The following is a 26,875-nucleotide window of genomic DNA, read 5'->3' as shown; positions in this document are numbered from 1 at the left end:
AAATCACGGACTAATGTAGATGTTGTTGTTGTTGTTGTGGTCATCAGTCCTGAGACTGGTTTGATGCAGCTCTCCATGCTACTCTATCCTGTGCAAGCTTCTTCAGCTCCCAGTACCTACTGCAACCCACATCCTTCTGAATCTGCTTAGTGTATTCATCTCTTGGTCTCCCTCTACGGTTTTTACCCTCCACGCTGCCCTCCAATACTAAATTGGTGATCCCTTGATGCCTCAGAACATGTCCTACCAACCGATCCCTTCTTCTGGTCAAGTTGTGCCACAAACTTCTCTTCTCCCCAATCCTATTCAATACTTCCTCATTAGTTATGTGATCCACCCATCTAATCTTCAGCATTCTTCTGTAAAAGAAAATCCTGATAACGACATCCTCTTGAGTAGCCCCCGCCTGGAGATCCGAATGGGGGACCATTTTACCTCCGGAATATTTTACCCAAGAGGACGCCATCATCATTTAATCATACAGTAAAGCTGCATGCCCTCGGGAAAAATTACGGCCGTAGTTTCCCCTTGCTTTCAGCCGTTCGCAGTACCACTCTAGCAAGGCCGTTTTGGTTATTGTTACAAGGCCAGATCAGTCAATCATCCAGACTGTTGCCCTTGCAACTACTGAAAAGGCTGCTGCCCCTCTTCAGGAACCACACGTTTGTCTGGCCTCTCAACAGAAACCCCTCCGTTGTGGTTGCACTTACGGTACGGCTATCTGTATCGCTCAGGCGCACAAGCCTCCCCACCAACGGCAAGGTCCATGGTTCATGGGGGGGGGGGGGGATAATGTAGATAGAGAGGTACAATTTGACACACATGCTTGGAATGACATGGGGTTTTATTAGAACCAAAAAAATGTCCGGCAAATCGCGCTTCATCTGAAGAGAATAGCAATAATTAGCGTAACAAAGTAGGACAAAGCAAAGATGATGTTCTTTACACGATATGCTCAATATGTCCTCCATCATTCCTCAACAATAGCTGTAGTCGAGGAATAATGTTGTGAACAGCACTGTAAAGCATGTCCGGACTTATGGTGAGGCATTGGCGTCGGATGTTGTCTTTCAGCATTCCTAGAGATGTCGGTCGATCACGATACACTTGCGACTTCAGGTAACCCCAAACCCAATAATCGCACGGACTGAGGTCTGGGGACCTGGGAGGCCAAGCGTGACGAAAGTGGCGGCTGAGCACACGATCAACGAAGCGCGCAAGAGATCTTTCGCGCGTCTAGCAATATGGGGTGGGTTTTTTTATGTCATTCCAAGCATGCGTGTCAATTTTTACCTCTCCATCTACATTATTCCGTGGTTTGTTAAGTTTTCAAATTTATACTGACTCTTTGATCGCCCGGTAAATGCAACTAGCAGGGTACAGTAACGTTGCATCGTTCATAAAATTCTTATTTTAAATTGTATTTAAAAAAAAAAGAAAAAAAGAAAGAGGCCCATATAGAGTCGTAAAAATTTTATACGAGGACTATTCGGAAAGTAAGCTTCGATCGGTCGCGAAGTGGAAACCACAGCGAAAATCAAAACTGTTTTGTTTGCAACAGTTTGCTACACCCTCCAGCTATTTCTCCACATAGCCGCCGCTCCGAGTTTGACATTTCTCGTAGCTTTCTATCAACTTTTCAATACCTTCCATAAAAGCCAGCCGCCTATGCTTTCCGCCACTTCTCTATGCTGGTCTGCAGTTCATTTCCTGTGCCAAAATTTTGGCTTCATAGCTAGCGGTTCATGTGAAGAGAGATGAACATAAGAGGGAGTGATGGTTCAAATGGTTCAAATGGCTCTGAGCACTATGGGACTTAACATCTGAGGTCATCAGTCCCCTAGAACTTAGAACTAGTTAAACCTAACCAACCTAAGGACATCACACACATCCATGCCCGAGGCAAGATTCGAACCTCCGACCGTAGCGGTCGCGCGGTTCCGTACTGAAGCGCCTAGAACCGCTTGGCAGGGAGTCATGTCCGGGCTTTATGGTGGATGATCAAACACTTTCCAACGTAAAATGCTGTAGGGGCATCCTCATTGCCCCTGCAGTGTGTGGCCGAGAATTATCACGAAGCCGCGCGGGATTAGCCGAGCGGTCTGAGACGTTGCAGTCATGGACTGTGCGGCTGGTACCGGCGGAGGTTCGAGTCCTCCCTTGGGGATGGGTGTGTGTGTTTGTCCTTAGGATAATTTAGGTTAAGTAGTGTGTAAGCTTAGGGACTGATGACCTTAGCAGTTATGACCCATAAGATTTCACACACATTTGAACAATTATCACGAAGAAAGAAATGCATGAAAGGCACATTACCTAGGGATGCACGATATCGGGCGAAAACTCGCAGCGGGCACTCATATTTGGCGGGAGACACTATTATTTTAGGCAGTTTGACGTTTTCACTGTGTGCTCAGAACTGAAAAGAGCAACGTGACGCGATCGACAGGCATACTAGAGACACTCTTCAACACATATGTGCAGAGCTTCATCGGGTTTCCACTGTCGTTCCCATTTCGCGATCTATCGGAACTTACTTTCCAAACAGCCCTCGTACACTGAAACGTCTATGTAATTATTTTCGTTACAGTCAGTACCTGCAGACGGAGATTTGCAATGTAAGCTGTACTTGAAGTCAAAAGTAAAAGATTAATAATTGACATCAAGTACAGTTTACATGGCTAACCTCTGTTTGTAGTTACTAACTATAACGAAAATAATTACATAGATGTTTCAATGTATAAAAGTTTTACGACTCTGTACAGGCTGTTTGCTTCTATTGCTGCCACAGACAGCATGGTAAATCTCTGTTTGCAGTCACTGATTGTAATGAAAACAATTACACAGACGTTTTACTGTTCCTGAAGATTTAAAATAAGAATGCTGTGGACGACACGACGATGTTACACACTGACAATTTACATTTGTAATGCTACTTGTGATCTGAAGATGGAGCCGGCCGCAGTGGCCGAGCAGTTCTAGGCGCTTCAGTCCGGAACCGAGCGACCGCTACGGTCGCAGGTTCGAATCCTGCCTCGGGTATGGATGTGTGTTATGTCCTTAGGTTAGTTAGATTTAAGTAATTCGAAATTCTAGGGGACTGATGACCTCAGATGTTAAATCCCATAGTGCTCATAGCCATTTGAACCAATCTGAAGATGTTACTTAAGCTACCGAAACTGGTCATCACTTTGTGAAAACTTTTTATGTTAAATACGACTGAGACAACCGATAGAAAAATTTTGAAAAGTTTTACGGAAAGTTTAAAAAGTTTTATAATTATCTATTAGGCCATCTTCTTTCGATCGCTTTCTCCTATTCTGACCAAGTCAGGCGTACTCAAAAGCCACAGCGACCTTCAAAACTCAAGAGTCAGCGTGACTGACTTGCACACGGTGGGGTCGCTTTAGTTTCTTTCCACAATTTAGGTGGTAGGTCACGTGGAGACAACTTAGGGCATATATGAAGTGGGCGTAAGGGCTTAGTGCTTGAAAAGGCGCATTAGCCGACGAAAGACCGCTGCGTCGAGCTCTAGCTGCTCCCATAAGCCCTAAAGAGGCTGCTGGACGACGATCGGTAGGCGACTGTCCTCCAGTTCCGCCTGCACAACAAGGTTAATTAAAAGCCTCATTCAACAAACAAATCATTATATCACACTGATGGCCAGCAATCATCCACCCGAAGCCTCCAGGCGTCAAAATCTACACACAGACGCGGCAACGCGAGGTCACCCACCTGACATAAGGCTACAAAAATGTTTACGACACTAATATACTTATAACTTCACTTCGTAATTCTTTATTTTTATGCAAACGAAGTCACATCGTCAGTAACTTTTCGCCAACTTTGAACTACTCGATGAGTTGGCATAAATTTTCAGATACGATGTATCTACTCTTAACTGTTTTTTAGGGACAGACAAGGAATTGCAACAATGATAGACCGAAAGTTTTAGTATCGAGGAAGAGCCGAAATGTTTGTTATAATTTTATGTTACTTCATGATGCGGTCACCCACACACACACACACACACACACACACACACACACACACACACACACAGGGAGAGAGAGAGAGAGAGAGAGAGAGAGAGAGAGAGAGAGAGAGAAGGAGATCTTTCGCTGTATTGTACGTGACCTGGTCCGTAACTTCGGATAGCGAGAAAATCAATCGAATGAAAAATACCTTTCTTTATAGTGTGATAGCCCATCTCCCAGGATAAGAGTTTGCTTTTTTTTAAAAAAAAAGAGAGAGAGAGAGACAAACCTTTATTCGGCAATGGGTTAATGAAAGAGCCTCAACTCTAGTTACTCACTTTGAGAAGTTTATCACGTTTTGCTAAGTGTTTTGGTATAAGGAGCCCTTTATCCCCAATGCTTCCTTAGATACCAATACGTTCAGTTCCTTACCCATTTATCTTTTTGATTAAATTTCGCTGAAAATAACTGCGAATTAGTGCACATGTGTCTAATGTGGAAAGTGTGTTGAGAATGGCGCTAAATGCTCTCTCGCTTTGCTATCTTCGCCACAATATTTGAGATGTTCAAGAACCGACAATAAAAACATTTTAAAAAAACGACCTCGTTATCATACAGTGCAGCACACACATTTCAAAATATAGCCCGTCGTGATCGCGACAGATTATGCAGCCATCCACCATGTACCGTCTTACATCCTCAATAATTGAAGAATATGAGTATACCTAGTCATTCATAATGTAACACCGTTTAAGTAAACTCACGCTGCCGGAATCAGAATTACAGGTGGACTGAGTACTACGCTTCCAGAATCTGTGTTTCAAGGCATTCATCTGCATCGTCAACGCTAAAGAAGGAAACAGATCCTTATAATCGTGACCACCACTCAATGAAACTAGACATTGTATACGGAACACGATATCGAATACCCACAGATGTTTGTATTGAGATCGTCTTGACAGCAAGAATTAGTAATAAGGATGACTGGTTTCAGTTGCTAAGAACAGAAAATACAGAATGCAAATTCTTGCTGCCTTTTCTCTTCTTCTTGATGATGATAATGTTGATGATGATAATTGTTTAGTAGTTGGATACGGTCAAAGATACTAGTCATTTTTGCGATCTAGATAGTTTCAACAAAAACTTTTTTGACCAACATTCTACAAGTGCTTGGTTTATTGTATAATAACATGGCTGCTATCAGTCGCAATTTCTCTTTACTTTCCGCACGACGCGTTTCCGGATGTAATTCTCAATGTCGAGGGCGTTTCTTGACATATCTCGGCGTTATATTTGCGAAATGTAGGCTGCTACATTATTCTGGTGACTTTAGCGCAATGTAAAAAAAAAATGGTTCAAATGGCTCTGAGCACTATGGGACTTAACTGCTGAGGTTATCAGTCCCCTAGAACTTAGAACCACTTAAAACTAACAAACGTAAGGACATCACACACACCCATGCCCGAGGCAGGATTCGAACATGCGACCGTAGCGATCGCGTGGTTCCAGACTGTACCGCCTAGAACCGCTCGGCCACTACGGCCGGCAGTGCAATGTATACACGCGCAAGTTACCAGAATAATGCAGCAGCTCACAAATAGTAAAAATCGCGCCTCAACATGTCACAGCACAATGGAAACGCCCTGGATAACGGGGAATACTTCTCGAAAGAAGTCTTACGGAAAGTAAAGAGAAAGTCATGAATGGCAAACGTTATTTCATACAAACAGAACCACTGTTTTTAAATTTCGAGACTTTCAACAAACCACTCTAAATGGCTCATATAAAACTGCACGTGTAAGACATGGTCCTCAAGCGTTATCACGGTAGTACAATCACGAACATGTCTGGGGTAACTGTCTAGCAGTTCGCTGGACATCAAAACACTCAACAAACAAATGGTGATCAACCTCTGTAAATCCATCCGTAGAGCTTTGCACTCCCTCTGGACTGACCACGTCACACAAAATATCCCAAGCGATGCTGCAGCAGCGCGTTGTGGGCCACACTTGGTACCGTTAATGTATTTAGCACCGGTCTCGAGGGGACCACAACTTTCCACTGGGCAGACCGGGCAGGTCGCACATCGCCTCGCAAACGGCTCTCCGCGCGGCAAGCGGCCGGGGCCACCGCCCTGCTGGAAGCGAGAGCAACCTCCGCTCTTTGGCGGCGCTCGCAGGAGTCCGGCAGCGGTAGCGACTTGGCGCTCCGCGAGGAGTGAACGTCCTCCGGCGCCGGTGCAGCGGTCGGCCGCGGCGTGTGTGTGTAGCCTGGCCATCGCGGCCGCGACGCTGCAGACGCCGCCGCCGCCGCCGCCGCCGGTGGTGGTGGAGGACGGGTCGCCGGCGACCAGCGGGGGCGGACGGCGGGCGCCTTGGCGCGGCACTGCCCTTCAGCCAATGGCGTGGCGCGCCTCCCCACCCCGAAGGCGGCGGCGTTTAAAACGCGCGGGCCGCGCCGCGCTGCAACACAGTCCCCTCCGCGCGGCGGGACCACAAGGACGCAGGCGACGCGACGCAGCTGCACCATCGACGGACGGGTCACCGGTCTGCTGCCTCTGCCCTCAAGGTGAGTCCAGCGTTGCCCGGCTGCCTTCCGATCCATTTGCCGCCTGTGCTGCTCTTCTAGCCTCTCCGCTAATTTGGTCAGTGGTGTTGTGATTAACTACCCTTTGGTGGTTAACATCTGCGCTTACTCCACGGTAAGCAGCTCTAAACTATCGACTGGCCCCTAACGGCAGGTGACTTGGTCCGACTCCCGATACCATATACGCCGTTAACAATAAAACAATTCGACCGGGCTTTTTCCTTTTCCAAAAAGTATTTTATATTTTTCCTGTCGTGTGCTATTTTGCCCTTAAACGGATGCACATCCAATGCTTCTTTGTGTATTATTCCTCAGTGGTTACGCGCATTCGATCTCTGAGCAGTCCTAGGATTTTTTACTTGCCAATTATCACCTCTTTCACCTCTGGCAAAGTTTGGTGCACAGTTATTCAGAGTCCAAGTTAAAGTGTGGGTCTGCCTACAACTACGTTAGTCGGAGTGTACCACTTCCAATAGTACCGTACTTAGTGAAGTTCTGTGGTGTTCATACTAACCATCACGTTGAAGGTAGCTGTAAATTTTGACTGCCCCAATTAGTGAGTGCTTGCAGTAAATGTTGCAATTTCTTTTTCGTTTCTACTAGACGCCAGTTTTCAATTTCTTTTTCGTTTCTACTAGACGCCAGTTTTCTATTTCTTCCTCACATTACACTCATTGCAGTGGTTACTTGCACAATGATCGCAGGACTAACCTTTGCCCCAACGATTTGTCCCCAGTATCGCGGGCGTGATCTTGTCAGTGAGTTGATAGATCTGTAGTTATTTTACCGAGAGCTGGTGTTATAATCCTTCCTAATGCTCGTATAGGGCAAACTTTAGATTGAAGTCGGGTTATTAATTTCTGCATTTCCAGCTTTATGCCTTATCCATTTTAATCTTTGAAACTTCATCCTTTACATTGTGTGGCACTGTTTCATAACCTCATAAACTACCCTGTTATTCCTGATTCTCGCATAATACTCTGTTTTGAAAAGTTTGAAGTTTGGTAACTAAGATTAGTACGACTCTAGTGGGAAAAGCGACCGACTTACACGTTTTCAACATAGCGACGCCTGACAAGACTCTACAACTAAACGTAACTCCAAGCAATCTTCAGTGTTCAACATTCCGAAAGTCTGTATAAGCACCAGTTTGCGAAATTTTTATCGAGTTTATTTTTTTACCCAATTCGACTCAGTACTTCATTAGTCTCTGGATCTATTCGTCTAACCGTCAGTATTCTAGGCATCTTATTAATATTTCTAGCGAAGCTTCCCGAAGTACAATGTTTGTCTTTTGACTCAGCAGCTTGTCCGCTTACCTCGTCACACGTAGTAGTAACCATAGATCCGTTTGAGCGTGCAACACGGTTTAGTGAAAGTTAATTGTGCAGCGTACGGGCCTGGGCTTCGCAGCCAGTAACGCCCGCTGCCGGCGCAAGCAGTGGCCGCTGCTCGGCAGCAGCAGGAGGTGGAGGAGGCGGAGGAGGAGGAGGCAGTGAACTTCACTCTGGCGGTCAGCGCGCAGGAGGGCCGTCTTCTTCGGCCGAGTGATTCACCGCGCCAACTGCTCGAGCGCTCTGCTCTAAAACACATCCCCTGCTCAGTCCTGACGCAAACATTTTACGTTCTCTTCCAGATATTTATTTTCCCCGCGGTGTAGCTGCGCGAATAAGCGACACATTACAAATCCAACGGTTTGGGATCGAATCTCCGGCTGTCTTCATAGTTTTTTCGTGGCGCTTAGCTTGACTGCATCTGCGGCAATGCTTTATATAGCGTAAACCGCGTATACTTTGACAGCCTTGGTTGCTTTGACCACTTACACACAAAACGCTTTAAAGCTCTCTGCTGGCTCTTAGTTGGGTATTTAGTATATTCTGTTTGGTGGTAAAGTTCCATCAATATACGCTAGATGGGACCACGTAGTGCCGATTTCTCTGCGCAACAGCTGGCGAACATTTCGTGATTTATAATTGTATGCGACAAACTGTTAAAATCCGGTTGTGCCAAATACGCCGGTGTTCTCAACTATGTCCTTTACGTTACTCGATTAATTCTCAAAACAGACCAATGATTAGTTATTTGTTCATATGTATATGCCTTCCAGTATAGTACGATCTCTGAGGTCATGTGCATGACTTCTCTACTTCGTGATTACTTTGATCCAGGATTACAGATATACAATTTATTAAGCAGTGCCGACGGCAATGACAGTGTGGAACTAAGAAGTACAAGCATTAACTGTCGGTATATACATGAAGACTCATTTGTAATTGATAGTGTGCCTACATTTTAGAAAAATAAATGTCAGTCATATCTTGCTCAAATTACAAACTGTTGTGGTTCAGGTCATGATTCATGTGTAAAATATAATGCCAAATATCCCCGGAAACTAGGAATGAAGTCTGTTTGGCCACAGGTTCCAGATATTGACTCGATAAACGAAGAGCAGATAACCTTAGTTGTAACTGCAACGGATGTTTTGAAAGAAAGGATTTAGGTTTAAGATGGATGGAACTGGAGGTGCTATGCTCTGTTAAAATTGGAGTTATGTGTTTGGTACTCCGTCCTAGTACTTCGGTTATATTTACAGTTCTGATGATGATTCACATTAATTTATGTACCGTTCTAGCATTTTTTTCTGCTATGAGGATTAATAAAGGATTTAAGAAAAGTTAAATCAACGTATTTATTTCTGGGTGGTCAATGTTTCACTGCATGTTTGAAATATTGGCCACAAACAGAAAGCTAGAACAGTTATGGTGGAAGTATGGGCCGGACAATCTATCCTCAAATCCATTCTTACTTCGACCACCTACAGTTTTTTCCGTCGCTTCCTTTGCATTTTTGAAAACTTTTTGTTCCAATTAGTATGTAATATTTTTTACGAGCCCCTATGCTCACTAACATAAATATCACAGAAATTAAAGGCAATGATAATCATATCTGAATATGAAAATCGGTCAAAAGTACGTAAAAAAAGTATGTACTTCTCGAGAGGAAAATTGGCTTTCACAGCTGCCATTTGCGACCTTGTTGTTCTTTTGTTGTATTGGTATTTGGCTGTGTTGTAAAGAATATTTCTGTACATAATGTCGAGTATTGTAAAGCTAGAGACATCGTCAGTGTCTACAAAACGCAGGTAGCAGTTTCGTACTCAAAACTGTTAGTCTCTGATAACGTATGGTGTCAACTGCAACGAAATGATGTTTCAGTGCGGGTGGTTAGTGAGATAGAAAATCGCTATTTCGCCGTTGTTGTTGTCGTTGTTGTGGTCTTCAGTCCGAAAACTAATTTGATGCAGTACTCCATGCTGGTCTATTCTGAGTAGATTTCTTCATCTCTGGATTACTAGTGCAATTGATAACCATTTGAACTTGCTTATTGCATTCAAGCCTTGGTCTCCCTCTTCAGCTTTTATCCCAACCTCCCTCCCCCACACACACATTTCCTCCATTACCAAACTTACAATTCCTTGATTCCTAACGATGTGCCCTACTAACCGATCACTTCTTTCAGTCAAGTTGTGCCATATCTTTCTTTTTTCCCCTGTTCTATTCAGTACCTCAGTAGTTCCGGAACATTTCGTCCGGAATATTTTACTCGCTAACGTACATTTCGAAGCACAGCTTCGTCACAGAGATTCCATAAGCTAAACAGCATCACTTTGCTACGAACCCTATAGTAACGTGTATCTGTGTGTTTTGCTGATTTCTGTTGCAAACGACACCGCTTTGAAGCATCTTCCTGTGGTTGTTTACACTCGTATATGTATATACAGCGGTGCCTCTTTTTTAAATCTGTGTGCAAACGTAAAAATTGCTGCTGTCGAATTGTAATGCAAACTGTCAATCTTTATAAGGTAATATCCAGTCTAGTCGATAACTGCTCATCATGCACCGTTCGGATCTGGTAGCCGAACGTCATGATCGACAGGATATGCTGCTACTTGAATAACAAAGTTTTGCTGACTACCTGTTTCGATGATATGACAACAATACTAAAATTTAATGTGAATAGTTGTCTTATACCCTAGACACTGACAGAAAATCAGTGGATGTGATTACAAAGTCCCACTTAGGTTAAATGTTAGTGCTTGGAGTCACAGCATAATTTACGTTGGGTACTTTTGCATGATTTTTTATGGGCGTGATAAATGATCTGTGAGATGTAAAATAGTTTGCAATAACAAGTTTTTATTAAAGCAGTAGTTTATCCTGGTAGTTCTTTGAAAATTTACAAATTGTGTGGTACCATCTATATTAAGCTTGCCCGTCCACGGCATGCAGGATGCTAAGCTTTTCAGTGTCACACAGTCGCAGTGGGAATCATGATAATTACTTCATTTATGCTGCTTCCGCATCCACATTCCAACTCCATCACGTGTTCTGTTTTGACCCCTTATTGTCCTTTGTGGGAAATTTCGTAGCAGTTAGTTTCTTAACAAGATGTACCGGAAATTTCAAGCAGTTGGTTTCTTAACAAGATGTACGAAGTACATCCATAAGGAAGGCCACTGCACATAAGTTCTTGGTGTTCACAATGAAACAGCTTCGTAGGTGCTAACGAAAATGCCCTTGTAAGCGACTGAAGCATAAATGCAGTGAAGCTGAAATCTTCGTAGAGGATTCTGAGCTTCCAGAAGGAATGTATTTTGCCTCCAAAAATGAGGCAATTTATATATAATCCGTAAGCGCTTGTACAGTGCGTACCAGAGTGTACTTCGTACCGGCAAAAGTGATTACTGTTCTGTTCCCTTCGCGTACTGAGCAAAGAAAAAATCACTATCCATATGCTTCAAAATGTGCCCTAATCTCCCTTATTATAAGCTAAAACATAGGGAAGCTTTTTGATGGCTTGATGCGGTTGGTGTCACCTGTGAAGACTTGAGTTCGGCGTACGTTCAAAAATGTTCAAATGTGTGTGAAATCTTATGGGACATAACTGCTAAGGTCATCAGTCCCAAAGCTTACACACTACTTATCCTAAATTATTCAAAGGACAAACACACACACCCATGCCCGATGGAGGACCCGAACCGCCACTGGGACCTGCACTACAGTTCATGACTGCAGCGCCCCAGACCGCTCGGCTAATCCCGCGCGGCCTTCGGCGTACGTCTTCACGTGTGAGCGATTAATTATATTGGAGGACAGTGTTTAAAATCTGGCGTAAAAATATCTCAGGCGTTTGTATGAGGACGTACTGAGCAACCAGTCTGCTTCAGAGGAATTTTCATGTATGTATATTACTGCACATACGGTTATTCTACAAGAATTTTGCATATTTTAATGTTGGTTTTGAAATCGTTATTGGTGGACGGAGGTGAACATGTCACACACACAGAACTCATTCAAAATTCTGTTTCAGTATATTTATCAGATTCTCATTAGCGGTATTTGGGCACCACAACGAATTTTAAAAGCAACAATGCACATGGCGGCTCTTTTTTACAATAATGCAGAACGTTTTTGACAAATACCAATACATTATAATGCCCTCTGCAGGCAGGATATGTTTACTTAGACTCGTCCCAGAAGATGGAAGAGGTAGCTGAAGCACGTGCTGAGATGATCTCATGTATGTGACCTGTCAAATGAGAGAGAGTACCAGAGAGTAAAAATTATGGAAGAGAGGAAGCCTGTATCGTTGCCTGATACTATGTGTTTGGGTCCTGGAGCGAAGCACATGGGTATTTTCGGATTATACAGTTACCAGTACAGCTTTGTAACAGATGACTTCTGGCGCCGGCGTACTTTACTCTCTCGACTGACTGCGGTGGCGACTTGTCGGTCGGCGGCACGGCTCGCAGAACTCGTGAGGTCCAGAGGCTGAGAGTGGCGGTCAAGTTCAGCCGCGACTTTCACTGGCTGCCGACGCGTCACGGTCGACGGAGCAGGTCGATAGTCTGTCCGACTCCTCCTCCAAACCACGATCGCTGCAAGGTCCGTGCTTTATTGCTCACTTGCAATGTGCACAGCTTTCGCGTGCTGTACCTTGTGCGATAGCGTGTGCGCGCTCTGTCTCGAAAAACTGAGGTGAATCCTCAGAACGCTGATATTACATGTTAGCAGAAGCAAAGTGCAACACGAAAACGGCAGTGATGATAATCGAGATCAGAAGGCACAGCGAAAGGCAGCTTTGGTAATAAATCATGGACAGTGATATCCTTTTAGCAAACTCATGTTAAAGAGGATCATCGGTGTAAAGGCTAGGTACTTACGATGAAACTGTCTCCCATAAAGGTTATTGCAAAGGAAGGTTTAAGCTTAAAAACTCGTCGGCGTCGAGGTCACTAGAGTAAGGGTGATAGCTCAAAAGAATAACTTCGACGGAACAGAAAGGCCACGGTCCACACAAGAATGAACCCAGCATTGTTTGTGTGATTTAGAGCAAGCTAAATTAGGATTATCATTCGAAGACTTGAATCCGCCTCGTCCCAAACACGATTTCATTGTTTCGAGTTCCCATATTGAACAATGTGTTCTTGGACTAGTTTGGTGCCCCGATCCATTTGTTTCTACCCATTGCTAATCTCTTCATAACCGCTCATCTCCTACACTCAGCATTCTTTAGATTCCTGTAAAGTTTTTCCACACTGTCAAGATAAATATCCTTGAATGATTTATTACGTGCCCAGAAAATGATCACTTCATATGGTACGGGCTCTCCTTAGACGTCTACGCTCGCCTTTCGTTTCTAGTAGCTTTCCACTTTTTAATGTCCTTTTCCAGCGCCATATTTCAAGTGCTTCCTCTGCCTTCTTCACCAGTCTTCCATCGTCCACATTTCATTTCTGTATAAGACTGAGCTCCTGGCTTTAACTTTCTCTATCAATCCCGCATTGTAGCACTATACTCCTTTTATTGTTTTAGCTTTCTCATGTCATCCATTTTGTGTAATCTTACTCCTAGATACAAGAATTATTTTCTTCTACTGTGTCCTCATTAATGTAGATGTTTGCCACTTCGCACTCTTCATCTTTGCTACTCATTATCACTTTTGCCCTCGTTTTGTTTATCCTTAACCACAAACTTTACTCGTAGATTGCCAATACCATTCTACTGTCATTTTAAGCCTTCATTACTATCGGCGAGATGTACGTACACTACAGAGGCATGAGTGTAATAGCGTATTTTCAGCAACGACATGATTAGAGAGAACACTTCGCTTTCTTCGAGGGTAAGCCCCTAGACTTGAAGGAAGACGTTGAAAGGACACGTACAGAGCCATCGAGAAATTTTGTGCATTTGGACTTCGTCGATTTGGTGTGACTGCTCCTCTTGGCAGTCGACGGTTTAGATCTGACTGTTTCGACGTGAATCGGGATACATGGAGCAGCCAACAGTCCATTGCTCTGTAAGTCGCGTCTGCAAGAGCGGCCTGAGCAAAGAACTGTTGCATGACGACAATAGTGACTACAAATAGTTTCAGTGCGTGTTGAGTACACCACCATCCGTCACCACCAAGAATAAATGGCATACGGACCTATGGAACAGTTTCCATTATGAGTAAAGAAATACCTAACTAAGATTTTCGTTCAAATGGCAAGATTTTTTAAGAAATAGTTGTGTGTATTGCGTTTACAACGTCACATTCAAATTCCCTTTGGACAGTAGTATTTTTTATATTCGTTTTCGTCGGTAATTGTGGTTCAAGATACCATTAATAGTCACGGAACAAACACAAATTTATATATTACTAGCGACCTACTCTGGCTTCTTACGGGTTGCACTAAATACCTACTGTTGAACGACTTATCTGGCGTAGCGGTAACAAATTATATACACAAACTTTCCTCGTATATATATATATATATATATATATATATATATATATATATTCTTTATTACTATACTCTATTTATTGACAGTCATTTCGAATCCAAGCTCATGATCAGGAGACCACTGAAGAAATGTAAAAGAGAGAAAATGATTCTGGTGTGTTAAGTACCCTCCGCCATACACCATACGGAAAATTTTGAAGTATAAGGAGTAGATAAGCATAGTAAAGAAACGTATGAACGTAAATATACTCGACACCAAAAAAAGATCGATACACCACGAAAGAATTATTTGAATGGTATGGAAACTGGTAGATTTAATGAACATGCGCAGACAAACAAATGAGTACAGTTTCAGAAAAACTGGATGATTTACTCAAGAGAAAGAGCTTCACAAATTGAGCAATTCAATAAAGCTTTGATACACCTCTGGCCCTTATGCAAGCACTTATTCGGTTGGGCAATGATAGATAGAATTGTTGGCCATTCTCCTGAGAGATAATTGCCCCAAATTCCGTATAATTGGTACATTAGATCGTCAAAAATCCCAAAGTAGTTGGAGAGCCCTGCCAATAATACTCCAAACTTTTCCAATCGGGGAGAGATCTGGAGACCTTGCTGGCCAAGTTAGGGTTCGGCAAGCATGAAGACAAGCGGGCATTATCTTGCTGACATGTAAGCCCAGGACAGTCTGCCATGAAGGGCAACAAAAGGGAACGTAGAATATCGTCGACGCACGGCTTTGATGTATGGGTTCTGCAGCTGACAACCACAGGGGTCTTGCTATGAAACAGAATGGCACCCCAGACTGTCATTTCTGGTTGTCGACGGGCGACAGTCAGGTTGGTACTCCATGGCTGCCTGGGATGTCTTCAGACAGGTCTTCGGTGGTCACGGGGGCTCAGCTCGAAGCCCAACTCATCACTGAAGGCAATTTTACTCCAGTGAATGAGATTCCGGGCGAAAGACGGATAAATCCTTTGTGTTGTACTTCTCTAAAGTGAGCTGAGAACAGTAACACCTACTGACAAACTGAATATGGTTATGGAATTTACATGACATAAATGTGTGGTGGTTTAGGGTTAGGGTGTCGAGATGTGGTGTGAGGGGGTGACTGTCTAGAGAGGCCCAGGCTTGAATTGAGTAAGCAAGTTCGAATGGACGCAGGGCGCAGTAGTCACGCAGGTATGAAGGGCCTTGCATAAGACAGGCAGCGAGCGGGGCTTCAGGCTGCTCGTCAGTCGTCAGTCGGGGCGCTAATGTGATTCCAGGCACCGCCGCCGCATTTGCAAGTCTGGCGCGCTGCGGTCTCCTCTCCCAGAACGCGATTACGCGCCGGCAGCCCTCCGGCGTCTCCATTGCGCTTTCACTGAGTGGCTTCAGCTCTCGCAATCGGTGACGGCGATCACGTTCCTGTCTGCAACAAGACACAGGGCTGCCTTGCTGCGGAGATGGTCCGTTGCGAAGGAAGGACGATCGTGGTATTCGCCTCGTCAGGGACGAGGTCAGTAGATCGCGTGAACACGGTCGAGAAAGAATACCGACCGAGTCCTCCAGATTCGTCTCAAATGTTTTTGATGTACACGGAAAACATTAGTCCGGATTGCCAGATGAAAATCTGAACCCTTCTTCTCTCGAATTGTAATCCTGCCCGTTGATTGATGAATATTTTCCACCAATTTTTCACAGGATCAGCTGTCTGTGTTGATGCTGTTCAAAATGCCAAAAGGAACGAGTTCCTTACCTAATAATGGGGTAGAAGTGTTGCATGAAGTCGGTTCGTGGGACATCTATGACATTCCATCTCAGTGCAGCCTCGCGCGTCAGCAGGCAGGAATGACACATTTATTGCGATGTTAGATTGTCCTTTACTGTAGTATGAGAACTGGATTTCGCAAACCTATTGTCAGCTTCAAAACGTACATACATTTATGTCATGTATATTTCATAGATGCATTTGTCACTAGGCATTACGAGTCCCAGCTCATCGTCAGGTGAGTATTTAGATTGATACGAGTCTGTCCATGCTTATGCACGTCTGTACTTCAAAATTTTCTGTTGCGGTGTGTGCGAAGGGTACATAACACACCAGAATTACTTTTTCTCCGGTACTGTCCCCGAATGTTTTCCTGACGATGAATTTAAGTTCGAAGTGACTGGCAATACATATAGTAACAAAAAAACTATCTATCACACAAGTGAATGTATAAAAAAAATTAAATGCAATGATCGTGTGGCACTGATGGCCGGGAGGTCCCCCTCCGAGGGAACTGGGCCGCCGAGTTACAAAAGTCTTACTTCAGGTGACGCCACATTGGGCGACTTGTGTGCCGCTGATGATAAGGGCAACACAACACCCACTCCACGGACGGAGTCGAACCCAGGCCCGTTTCATGGAAGGCAAGCACGCTATCACTGAGCTAAGCAGGCGGACAGTGACTGTACAAATGAATGTGTCTATCGAGAAAGTGAAACAGCAGTTAAATATCCAGCAAAGGTGGGTGAAAAGTGCCACAACAGGTGTGTCACCGTTCCTAATAATTGACGGGAAGTCATCTACTGAAACCGAAATGATACCTGAGCTTGCCCAAGAAAGTGTTTTAGGCCCTCTGCTGTTCTTAACCGTAACAAATTGAGCTACCCTCTTAAACTGTTTTGAGACAATCAGCGTTTAGTGAAATCAGAAGATCAGAAAGAATTGTAAAATGATTTAGACAAGATATCTGCAAGGTACGAAAGTGGCAGTTGATTCTAAACAAAAAAAAAAGTTTGTTAAATTTCGGTTACACGATAAAAAACACCAATTCGTAGTTTGTAGATTCAAGTAAATGCTTAGAAATCACAATTACGAACAACTTAAATTGGAGCCTTTATATAGAAAATATTGTAGGGTAGGCGAACTAAAGACTGTGATTTATTTATCAGCTGCGCGGTATGAAATCTGACAGAAGACGGTGAAAAAATTCAAAGAAGGCCAGCACGTTTTGTATTGTAGACCAATAGGGGAGAGAGTGTCATGGATATAATACTCGATTTGGGACGACAATCATTAAGAGTAGCGTTTTTCATTACATCGAGATCTTTTCACGAAATTTCGATCACCAACTTTCTCCGTCGAAACAAAAAAAAAATTTTTTGTTGACCCCATACTATACAGGGTAATTCAGCTACCCTTAAAAAAATGGTTCAAATGGCTGTGAGCACTATGGGATTTAACTTCTGAGGTCATCAGTTCCCTAGAACTTAGAACTACTTAAAGCTAACTAACCTTAGGACATCACACACATCCATGCCCGAGGCAGGATTCGAACCTGCGATCGTAGCGGCTGCGCGGTTCCAGACTGTGATGGCCTAAAGTTAGTTAGGTTTAAGTAGTTCTAAGTTCTAGGGGACTGATGATCTCAGAAGTTAAGTCCCATAGTGCTCAGAGCCATTTGAACCATTTTTTTTTTTTTTTTTTTGAGATCCGACGTAAACAACGCTTACAAAGTGCGAGTGCTTCTTCGGTTGGAGTCGACATAATCATCTAGAGCGGTGATTTGTAGATGCGATGCTGGAGGAACGTGTCTTAGGCCGGCGACTGCAGCCTCCAGCCAGCGAGGCGAAGCAACACATGGCTGCTGCCTCCTCTCCGGTCGGCTGCGGTTTCTCTCTCCCGCCTGCCTGCAGGTGTTCGCCGCGGCCAACGGAACCGCCTGCGCGAAACGGGAGGAAGAAGAAGCGCAGTCACGGAATGCGCCGGAAAAACGCCAAATCGACTGCCGCCTCCATTGTGAGCCGGCTCGGGCTCACAGCGCCTCCAATTCTCCGGCGGGCTTAACGGCAAGAAATAACTTACAACTACTGTCGTCGGGCGGACACGCAACGAAAGGATTTCCGCTTCCTCGCCGCGTCCTGTTACGCCCGGTGTCATATTACGGAGGAGAATTCGGTCGACCCAGATTACGCAGCCTCATCTAGCAGAGCAACTCTTACAGCACATATAGATCCACCATTTGGCCCTACGTAAAGATAGGCTGCTGGTCTACGGAAAAGAAGTTATATGAATCCCTTAAAAATGAGTAAAGAGCTCGTGAATCAGAAGCTAAGACACTAAAGTGTATTACAAGTGGCTGTCTAAGAAACGACTCAAACAGTTAACTGGCGGTCTGCAGCTTAAGCACAAATATTAACTTGTTACCGACCACACAACCTTCCCGGAAAGCAGGTTACAGGAACTGACACAAAAACTTTCTGCTAATCTTCTTAGTCTGTTACTGTTAGCGCTCTATACTAACAACAAGTATTCCATTATCTGAGAGGCGGTAGTATGGACCAAAAAAAGACAAAATAATCTAGTAGACATGGGCTCTAAAACATGTAACTGACGAGCTACGAGCTATTGTTCATCTTCGCTACTGTGAAACACATGTGTTCTAATGCAAATTCTTTGCTGTTATGAGCGACTTACAGAACGCAGTAAACAAATGAGGACACATTCCTCTCTTATTTCTCATGCATACAGCATGCTAGATGTACTTCATAAATGATAGCGCCCATTTTCCACGAAACGTCCGAGAACACCTCGCACAGACATTTAATGGGCAATGGGTTCAAATGGCTCTCAGCACTATGGGACTTAACATCTGTGGTCATCAGTCCCCTAGAACTTAGAACTACTTAAACTTAACTAACCTAAGGACATCACACACATCCATGCCCGAGGCAGGATTCGAAACTGCGACCGTAGCGTTAATGGGCAATGGATTGGTTGGGGCGGTCCATTACAACTCGTACCCCCTATCTTAATACCTTGAATTTATGGTTGTAGGAACACTTGAAAAATTTAGTGCAATCCATATTATTGATGCACAAACACTACACGAATACATCAATACCTGCCAGTGCATCCGAGACCACATGCAATATTTCAGTGTTCGTAATTTCCTGAGAAGTGAGACACAAGCAGGCCTTACTATGAACGGGCCACACCATTGATCACCTTCTTTAGCGATGACTGACAAACGCAGGTCAAATGGAACAGTAAGTAGTTTACAGTAGAAGCTCTGCTGGTTCAAATTAACGCAATAATATTTTCTCATTTTGACCACGACAAGAACAGTGACGCAACTCAATAATGCAATATTGAATAAAAGACGACTTCAAGAATTAATTCTATAAAACTTATACTGAAATTGTATTCGCTTCCTTTAAATTGGCAGTAAATTCCATTACATTTTTCGTGAATGTCGGAGCACTTCACACGTATTTCTCAATGACATTTCTTGCCGGGTTGCGCCGGCCGGGATGGCCGAGCGGTTCTAGGCGCTTCAGTCTGGAATTGCGCGACCGCTACGGTCGTAGGTTCGAATCCTGCCTCAGGCATGGACGAGTGTGATGTCTTTAGGTTGGTTAGGTTTAAGTAGTTCTAAGTTTCAGGGGACTGATGACCGCAGAAGTTAAGTCCCATAGTGCTCAGAGCCATTTTTTTGCCGGGTTGCGGTTTGTTCACTTACCTCTTCAGTGCATCATGTAGGTCGTTCACGCCAGCAAAGAGCTTGCAATAGAAAGATGTGTTTCACAGAAGCGGAAATGAACTAGTGCTCAAAGCACTTTAAGTTATTCATTGTAGAGCTCATATTTACTAGAAAATTTTCCTTGTTTTGGTGTGTACTACCACCTCTCTAAACATGGGACCAGGTGCAAAGTAAAAAAAAAAAAAAAAAAAAAAAAAAAAAAAAAAAAACGTTATAACCATAGCTGCTGCTTCTGAAATAAATGTTAGGCGTAGTGTGAAGCAGATGTTCACATTCCATGTACTAAGACGAATGCTACTCTTTCAGTCCTCGGCAGTTCGACTACATCGGATGCGTAAGTTAAATTTAGAATACTTATAGCAGTGCAACATCCCCTGTATACGTGTGTGTCGGTCTGTGTGTGTGTGTGTGTGTGTGTGTGTGTGGAGGCGCGGGAGGGGGGGGGGGGGGAAGGGGGAAGGTGGATGGGTGCATTTGAAAGTATGAGTGCGTGTGTGTGTGTGTAGTAAGGGTGGGGGGGAGGTGGATAGGTGCATTTGAGAGAGAGAGTGTGTGTGTGTGTAAGATGCTACTCAGAGGACTGATGGCTGGTGATCCAAAAGAGCAGACTCTGTCCTATTCTGTACCGTGCTAAAGGAAATATTTAGGTGTAGAAAGAAAGGCGAAACGTCGCGATGTGTGACTGGAGCCGAAAGAGAAAAATGTTTATACTGCCCGCTCCGCTTTCGTGCAGTGCTCTTCTGATAATTCAGCGATCCGATGTTTAAACAAGCCATTGTTCCACATGGCTCTGTACCGCATACGCGCGTGTTGTTTTAAGCAGGCGGGCGCTCTTCACTCCCTTTTTTCCCCTCTTTCCCACATTACACATTCAGTACGCACCGCTGGTTTGTAAATACCAATGATGTAAATATTTCACGAGCAAGCTTCGGTTGCAGGAAGCAGGCTGTTCAGTTGCCGGTCCGCCAGTGACCTCCTTTTGCCTTCTCCTGATTTGTAGACGCCTTAACGAATGCCGATTGTGTCGCTTGTAATGGTGATGTCTGGTCGAGCAAGTAGGACCCGCCGCGAACAGGGAGCAACGGCTCGGTACAGCGCCGCAGCTTCCTAAAGGCGACTGCGCGGAAGGTGGCTGACCTACCGGCTGGCTTCAGGCACTTTCTCGTCAAATAAACAGCTACGTTCTGCGCTCTACGAGCAAACTGAGTGGATGTGGATGAAATATGTGAGATTAAGTTTTCTATCGTTCGTGAGGCCAGGGCGAACGCAGTCGTACGATTTATTTGGGGAAAAAAATGCCTCAGACTGCTTTTCTCCTTTTTATACTGTGGTAGATTTCGAGGACGCTAGCCGCATCACGGGACATACTTGTCACAACTCAGACATATGATAAACCAGTGAAAAAAGCAATACAGTTACATTAAATGTTGTGTACGGTATGTGCCAACAAATTTATTGATCTCTGACAACTTCGAGTTTAATATCAAGAACATATAAATTTCAAATACATGTAGTAACTGACAAGCCCCGTACATACAGGTAAAGTTGTTTAAGTTATGTATTTAAGTGTGACATAATGGTGTTGGCAATTTTTGTTAAACTAAGATGTAAACAAAGTGCCAACACCATCAGGTTATTCTCAAATACGTAAGGTAGATAGCGTCACTTTACAAACTTGGTTGTCAGTTACTGTACAATTTGTAATTTGTGAAGGTCTGTATGCTTGATATCAATGTAAGGGCCGTTAATCGGTCGCACTAACGGAAGAACAGTGCAAGTATGTTAGTACATACATAATATGGAATGCAATTCTGTTACGTATTTCATCTGTTTGCTGTATATCCGTTGTGAGTAAGGACCGTCTAACAATGAGACTGAAAGCCTTGAAATCGAACATGGTACAATGAAATGCAGTGTGTGGCGTTTACATTCTTCCAGGTAAAAATGCGACTTGTATTTCCAATCAAATTCTTTGCCTGTTAACCTCACTCAAAAATAGGAAAGAAATAAAAAAAGTTACCAAATTGGGGCGATCGGGCGTTCCGTCTTAGCTTTTGGGAATCAAGAATCAGACGAAGCCCCCCCCCCCCCCCCCCGCGCGGATTTGTGTCGAGGTCCGGTGAGCCGGCCAGTCTGTGGATGGCTTTTAGGCGGTTGTCCATCTGCCTCGGCAAATGCGGGCTGGTTCCCCTTATTCCGCCTCATCTACACTATGTCGGCGATTGCCGCGCAAACAAGTTCTCCACGTACGCGTACACCACCATTACTCTACCACGCAAACATAGGGATTACACTCGTCTGGTGTGAGACGTTCCCTGGGGGGTCCACCGGGGGCCAAACCGCACTCTGGGTTCGGTGTGGGGCGGCGGAGGGGTGAAGTGGACTGCGGTAGTCGTCGTGCGGTTGCTGACTACTGCGGCTGCGGCGGGGACGGAGCCTCTTCGTCGTTTCTAGGTCCCCAGTTAACATAACATAACATAACATACATTACTCGTAGAGGCCACACAAACGAGAATTGTAGTTCATTATTTTGGTTGTGATTCATTTCAAAATGGTTCAAATGGCTCTGAGCACTATGGGACTTAAATGCTGTGGTCATCAGTCCCCTAAAACTTAGAACTACTTAAACCTAACTAACCTAAGGACATCACACACATCCATGCCCGAGGCAGGATTCGAACCTGCGATCGTAGCGGTCACGCGGTTGCAGACTGTAGCGCCTAGAAGCGCACGGCCACTCCGGCCGGCTGTGATTCAATCCTTAATCATAGTTTTCCTTTTACTTTTGCTGTAACAGATCTGAAGATGGCCACCGCCGAAATCGGTAGTCACTATAGTGAAAACTATAGTGAAAATGCCACCATCATAGCGGAGTCTCGGTGTGGCATTAAGGTCATCTTTGGAAAGAATTATAGATGAGTAGCCAGGTTTGAGTCTGCGAACGTGTTATTGGCCATAATGAAATTCATCTTCTTTCGATCGGACTAGGTAAGCTAAGGAGAGCAAAGCTAGCGAGCGGTTAGGAAGAGGGCGTGAGTCATGACAGCGGGCAGCCGCTGCTGTGGCGCGAGCGAGCTGACGACCGCGGCTCCTGCTTCCCCGTCCAACCCCTGCAGCATTCGCCGGTGATTTCCCCCCGGTGGTAATTATAGCAGGGTACGGGCCAGCTGGTCGGCTGAAAATTCAGACCGCAGCCAACAGACCAGCCCGATCGATGAGTCGCCGTCATTAGCAGCAATCCCCGCGCGAGGCCGCTTCCGGAATTCACTCACGGATTAAAAAATAAATAAAAATAATCCCCCGACAGTGCGGGTTCAGTCTAATGGGCCACACGATACCAATTTTGTTTTGAATCGTGTACACTTCGACAACAATAACTCCACTGAGATATTTCCTTAACGTTTGTAACAATGCCACGAAGAAATAGCGACATTGTACATTATTCCTCTCCACGTCTGTTTCTCCAATTGGGCAATCATACGGTTCCTTCAGTAGCGTATTCATCTGTTTTACCGCCGGAATGGCGCCATTACGATTTCATGTCGCGCGACCGCTTAACGATTTCCGTTCACAAATTTTCTCTTGATTTGTCGTTCACAGCGCCGCTACAACACTCTCAAATGCCGTTGTCACCATTTTCCGTGTATACCAATGAAACAGTAATAGTTTCACACGGAAGAGCACATGTTGTGTTCTTTAAAAATGGACGCAAGCAGTCTCGACCACAGAAAGATTTATTTCGATTGTAAACGGTTTCGTTTGGTTTTTGACCATCCTCGGACCCTCCTACGATGATGTTAAGTGGTGGCAGTTAATGGATCTGGTGTTGTGACCCCTCGAACGTCCTCTCTTTCTCTCCCTCTCTCTCTGTCTCTCTCTCTCTGTCTCTCTCGGAGTAACAATCCCCGCTCCATCATTGTATGAGGGCCTGAGGATGATCATGAGCTTACCGAGGCGTTACCACCGAATCATCATCTGGAGTGCCCCAGAAAAGTGTGGTAGATCCGCTGTTGTTTTAGCATTTGAGAAATCTTTCACGCAGGAGGATCGTGCAAACGTACTGCCGTAGGAGTCTCGTGCAGATTCCCGTGTGGAGGACATAGTGATGCGTTGAAAATAAATAAATCGCCAGGTCCTGATGGGATTCCAATTCGGTTCTACAGAGAGTACTTTACTGCATTGGTTCCTTACTTAACTTGCATTTATCGCGAATCTCTTGCCCAACGTAAAGTCCCGAGTGACTGGAAAAAAGGGCAGGTGACGCCTGTATATAAGAAGGGTAGAAGGACGGATCCTCAAAATTACAAACCAATATCCCCAACATCGGTTTGATGCAGGATTCTCGAACATATTCTCAGTTCGAATATAATAGATTTCCTTGAGACGGAGAAGTTGCTGTCCATGCATCAGCACGGCTTTAGAAAGCATCGCTCCTGCGAAACGCAACTCGCCCTTTTTTCACATATCTTGCGAACCCTGAATGAAGGGGTATCAGACGGATGCCATATTCCTTGACTTCCGGAAAGCGTTTGACTCGGTGCCCCACTGCAGACTCCTAACTAAGGTACGAGCATATGGGATTGGCTCCCAAGTATGTGAGTGGCTTGAAGACTTCTTAAGTAATAGAACTCAGTACGTTGTCCTCGATGGTGAGTGTTCATCGGAGGTGAGGGTATCATCTGGAGTGTCCCAGGGAAGTGTGGTAGGTCCGCTGTTGTTTTCTATCTGCATAAATGATCTTTTGGATAGGGTGGATAGCAATGTGCGGCTGTTTGCTGATGATGCTGTGGTGTACGGGAAGGTGTCGTCGTTGAGTGACTGTAGGAGGATACAAGATGACTCGGACAGGATTTGTGATTGGTGTAAAGAATAGCAGCTAACTCTAAATATAGATAAATGTAAATTAATGCAGATGAATAGAAAAAAGAATCCTGCAATGTTTGAATACTCCATTAGTAGCGTAGCGCTTGACACAGTCACGCCTATTAAATATTTGGGCGTAACATTGCAGAGCGATATGAAGTGGGACAAGCATGTAATGGCAGTTGTGGGGAAGGCAGATAGTCGTCTTCGGTTCGTTGGTAGAATTTTGGGAAGATGTGGTTCACCTGTAAAGGAGACCGCTTATAAAATACTAATACGACCTATCCTCGAGTACTGCTTGAGCGTTTGGGATCCCTATCAGGTCGGATTGAGGGAGGACATAGAAGCAATTCAGAGGTGGGCTGCTAGATTTGTTACTGGTAGGTTTGATCATCACGCGGGTGTTACGGAAATGCTTCAGGAAATCGTGTGGGAGTCTCTAGAGGAAAGGAGGCGTTCTTTTCGTGAATCGCTACTGAGGAAATTTAGAGAACCAGCATTTGAGGGTGACTGCAGTACAATTTTACTGCCGCCAACTTATATTTCGCGGAAAGACCTCAAAGATAAGATAAGAGAGATTGGGGCTCGTACAGAGTCATATACGCAGTCATTTTTCCCTCGTTCTGTTTGGGAGTGGAACAGGGAGAGAAGATGTTGGTTGTGGTACGACGTACCCTCCGCCACGCACCGTATGGTGGATTGCAGAGTAGGTATGTAGATATGTAGATGTAGATTACGAAATCGATTATAAACGATTTAACTGACAACACTTAACTGCGGATCACAAATTTATTATTGGAATTGATCCTTCTGCAAAAACCCAGTTCGAATTACATCGATTTAGAAAAGTCCCCTTTGCCACAGCACATAATGAATTTCTTCACACTGAACATAATCTCGATATGGGTGCAATTTCATACCAGTCATATCGACACACTCACAGCTAAACGCTTCCGCATCTGAAGAATGCAGCCGACCGACGAAGGGCCCAGCGCGAGCACAACGCAACAATAAGAATTCATAAACTATCCTCAACAGGCAAAGATTATTTTTACTTCTGGATACAACTTAACTAGCCGTTGTTTGTACGACTACCGTTGCTCCAATATGCACCCAAAAAGAAGAAGAATTTAAAAAAAATCTTAAACATACTAAATAATGAGAGTGACGATATAAAATGTCCACACGTCGAATCCGCAATGAAATACCGTATTTAAACAGAAAATAACATCAGAAAATTTTGTTAACTAAATATTGGAGATCGATACACGAAAAAACGTGTATCTGTGAATTACTACGGCCATCTTCCGGCAGGTTTGTTTTGAGCGTCAACAAACATGGTCGTACTGGAGGTGATAATCACTTTCCTGCAATCAGGTCGGCCATTGTTATATTACCATCTTTCAATTTTTCGTTGAAACCGAACCACTGCACAAATGGTTCAAATGGCTCTGAGCACTATGGGACTTAACATCTGAGGTCATCAGTCCCCTAGAACTTAGAACTACTTAAACCTAATTAACCTAAGGACATCCCTCACATCCATGCCCGAGGCAGGATTCTAACCTGCGACCGTAATGGTCGTGCAGTTCCAGACTGAGGCGCTTAGAACCGCTCGGCCACAGCGGCCGGCCATTGAATAGCGTATCTGCAGTTACTCCCCAGCTGTTTCCGGCTTACTCTTGAGTCAAGCTTATTTGACAGGTTCGTTTAGTGCTGCGTAAACGAGAGTGACACCTAGATATTTAGGAACATAGCTACAGAAAACTTAGACCCGTGTTAAATAACAAGTGAAACTTCCTGTGAGCCTCTTTATTATGGAACGCTGTTACCTCTGTTTTACTTGGGTTTGCTTGGAGCCTCCATTCGCAAAAGTATTCGTTTGATAAGCTGAGTACACAAACCGATTTCTTCCATTGATACTCAGTGTCACAGGAAAACATGATGAGCAGGCTTCAATCCATCTACACATTGCAAAAACGAAAGTGCAGATAGATCATGAAACGCAGCAGAAAATCTTCCCGCCGAATCTTATGAAGCAGCTTTCCCGGATCACCCGTGCGCAGCAATTGGATACCTGCTGAAGATATGTGGTGCCTTTCGGACAGTGTAGTAATTCTCGCGGCCACTTCTGAGACAAGACAACAGGCTTA

The 26,875-nt window shown here is 44.4% G+C and overlaps 1 protein-coding gene across 1 annotated transcript in view; it reads left to right on the top strand.

Moving 5' to 3' along the window:
- The first annotated feature begins 6,479 nt into the window (after positions 1–6,479).
- Positions 6,480–26,875, top strand: part of LOC124726698 (fap1 adhesin) — a 285,663-nt gene continuing 265,267 nt past the window's right edge. The window contains exon 1 of the mRNA XM_047248466.1: positions 6,480–6,542. The gene's annotated coding sequence lies outside the window, so the exon portion shown is untranslated. The remainder of the gene's footprint in view (positions 6,543–26,875) is intronic.

Source organism: Schistocerca piceifrons, chromosome 1 (assembly GCF_021461385.2).
Source record: "Schistocerca piceifrons isolate TAMUIC-IGC-003096 chromosome 1, iqSchPice1.1, whole genome shotgun sequence".
NCBI classification, from domain to species: Eukaryota; Metazoa; Arthropoda; class Insecta; order Orthoptera; family Acrididae; genus Schistocerca; species Schistocerca piceifrons.
The sequence above is the reverse complement of the archived record's forward strand: the minus strand, read 5'-3'. Positions and strand labels throughout refer to the sequence as shown.